The 2885-nt window shown below is 46.2% G+C and overlaps 1 long non-coding RNA gene across 1 annotated transcript in view; it reads right to left on the bottom strand.

Moving 5' to 3' along the window:
• LOC119467167 overlaps positions 1-1305 on the bottom strand; it is a 16095-nt gene extending 14790 nt beyond the window's left edge. The window contains exons 1-2 of the long non-coding RNA XR_005195698.1: positions 1258-1305; positions 849-936 (exon numbers count right to left, since the gene is read on the bottom strand). This is a non-coding gene — a long non-coding RNA (uncharacterized LOC119467167). The remainder of the gene's footprint in view (positions 1-848; positions 937-1257) is intronic.
• Between the last annotated feature and the right edge of the window lie 1580 nt (positions 1306-2885).

The raw sequence follows: 2885 nt of genomic DNA, 5'->3' as shown, positions 1-2885 counted from the left end.
TGACCAGGATGGTCTCGATCTCTTGACCTCGTGATCCACCCGCCTCGGCCTCCCAAAGTGCTGGGATTACAGGCTTGAGCCACCGCGCCCGGCCTGGTTTAAGTTTTTTCGAAAGAAAATGTGGGACAAATACACAATACAGTCATCCTGGTAAATTCGATTATTCTACTATCAGTGTCTAAACCCTCCATCCTTTCTTCCCGGTGGGCTGGTTATGAAGCTCTTTGGAGATGTACAGCGCTAGGAATTTCTTTTTGTGTTTGTGGGTTTTGTTGTTTTTGTTTTGTTTTGTTTTTGAGATGGAGTTTCGCTCTTTTTGCCCAGGCTATAGTGCAACGGCGAGATCTCGGCTCACTGCAATCTCTGCGCACGGGTTCAAGCAATTCTCCTGCCTCAGCCTCCCGAGTAGCTGGGATTACAGGAATGCGCCACCATGCCCAGTTAATTTTTTGTATTTTTCGTAGAGACGGAGTGTCTCCCTGTTGGTAAGGCTGGTCTCGAACTCCTGATCTCAAGTGATCCACCCGCCTCGGCCTCCCAAAGTGCTGGGATTACCGGCGTGAGCCACCGCACTCTGCCAGAGCTAGGAACTTCATATGAAAAGAATAGCTGAGTATTCTTAGCTTTCTTTAGCAGAAAAAACTCGCGGTCTACAAACGTTTATATGCACATACAGAAATACGCACACCCTAGACAACAAAGAAAGCACTTTTCTACCTCAACGAAATGTGTCAATAAAAAATACACAGGTTTCGCAAAGGCCACGTGACAAAATCTCACACGAAACACTCGTTGGCGTAACAAAGGAAGCAGCTGCCCCCCTGAACCAACTATCTCCCGATGCTCACCCGAACGCGGTGGAGTCGCCAGGTCTGTGGAGCTGCAGGATCTTGCGGACGGAGTCAACCGAACGCGAACAGCAAAATTCTTTTCCCTCTGAAAAACAATTTACAAAGGTTGCCTTGAAGACTTATTTTCCAAGGCCTCAGAACCCTTGGAGACTTTTGAAGACGGGAACACAACGGCTGGAAACATCCCCGGGCGGACCGATACTGCACTTCCCACCCAGCTCCTCTAGGGCACCCAAAGTCCCAGTGGCCTCTCGGGCCTGGCCTCCCCCGATGGCTGCGCGGCTCCGGCGGACACGAAAGGGGTGGTCCGCACATCTCTAACGAGGTTCCTCAATCGCCCTGGATCGAATGTGACCTTTGCCGCCCCCGAAACACCACCCAACCCCCTAGTCTACACAAACCTCACCAAAGTACTGACTGACCAGAGGACACAAAGGAAAAAGGCGCCAGCGACTAAAAAAGAGGGCGGCGCGCCGCTAACGTCACTTCCGCTTTGGACGTTGGGGGTTGCGACTTGTGTGGGCAGTTGGCCAGGATGGGACTCTTTCGGCATAATTCTAGTTTTCCTCCGCGTGGGTGCGGAGGTATCAAGGGGTCGGCTCAGTGCGTGGGTCGGGAAGAGAGAAATGGGCTCAGAGGACAAGGTGGGGGCTTAAATCAGGCCTGTGGGCGGGGCCCATTCCGGGGGCGGGACTAACGGTGGGGCCAGACCCAGCCAGTGGCCTCGGTGGCGGAGTGGACTAGAAGGGCGAAACGTCCGTCGAGGGACTAGCCCCTCAAGATGCACATTAAAAACGTTCCCCACGTTCCTGAACCCCTTTCAAGATTCTCTCCAGTTGATAAACCTGCCAATCCATGAAACGGCCTGCTTCCTCCATTCGATCACGTCTTTAGAACTTCATTTTCTCTTCTTTTTATTTGACCTTGCTAAACTCTAATCATTGATTCCTTTGCGTTTTCAATGTACTGATACTTTGTGTAAATATAGCATTTTTTTTCTTTTTTCTTTTCTTTTTTTTTTGAGACAGGATCTGGCTCTGTTGCCCAGGCTGGAGTGCAGTGGCAGGAACACAGCTCACTGCAGTCTGCGGCTGAAGCCATCCTCCCACCTCAGCCTCCAGAGTAGCTGGGACCACGGGCGCACCACCACGCCCGGCTAATTTTTGTATTATTGTTGTTATTATTACTGTTATTTTGTACAGACGGGGGTCTCACCATGTTGCGCAGGCTAGTCTGGAACTCCTGGGCTGAACAGCGATCTGCCCGCCTTACCCTCCCGAAGTGGGATTACAGGCGTTAGTCACCACACACCATGCCTGGCCTTATTGTATTTTTTTTCTTCAACTATGTGTTATTATCTCTCAGATCTTACCAAATTATTCAAAGCCTCCTGTACTACATTATGAAATACCACTGATACCAAGCATTCTTCCTTTATTTTGTGCCCAAAAAAAAAGGCTGTTGGACTTGTGGTAGAGATTGAGTTGACTCTTCTGGTTATATTGGCACCTTTATAATATTGAGTCTCCCTATGTGTCAATATCTCTCTATTTAGATCTTTACATTCTTTCAGTAATGTTTTGAAATTTTCAGTGTACAAAAATTTTACCTCTTGGGGTAAAGTTATTCCCATGTAATTTATTTGGATGCTTTCGTAAAAAGGATCACATTCTCAGTTTTCTTTTCTGATTGTTCATTGCTGGCCTATAGATAGATAACTAATTTTCATCTGTTGCTGTTGTACTGTGCAGCTTTACGGAATTTATTACAAGCTCTACTAGTTTTCTTGTAAAGTCTTCAGAATTTTTTATATATCAAATATCACCTACAAATATAGTTTTATTTGTTCTTTTCTAATTGGGAAAACTTTTAGTTCATTTTCTTATCTAATTGCTCTGGCTAGAATTTTCTGTAGAATGTTGAATAGCAACAAAGAAATCAAACATTTGATTCTCCTTGATCTTAGGGAGAATTTTCAGACATTCATTATTGAGTATGATGTTAACTGTGTTTTCTTTTTTTTTTTTTTTTTTT

The sequence above is a fragment of the Cebus imitator genome, unplaced genomic scaffold (assembly GCF_001604975.1).
Source record: "Cebus imitator isolate Cc_AM_T3 unplaced genomic scaffold, Cebus_imitator-1.0 Scaffold263, whole genome shotgun sequence".
Lineage (NCBI taxonomy): Eukaryota > Metazoa > Chordata > Mammalia > Primates > Cebidae > Cebus > Cebus imitator.
The sequence above is the reverse complement of the archived record's forward strand: the minus strand, read 5'-3'. Positions and strand labels throughout refer to the sequence as shown.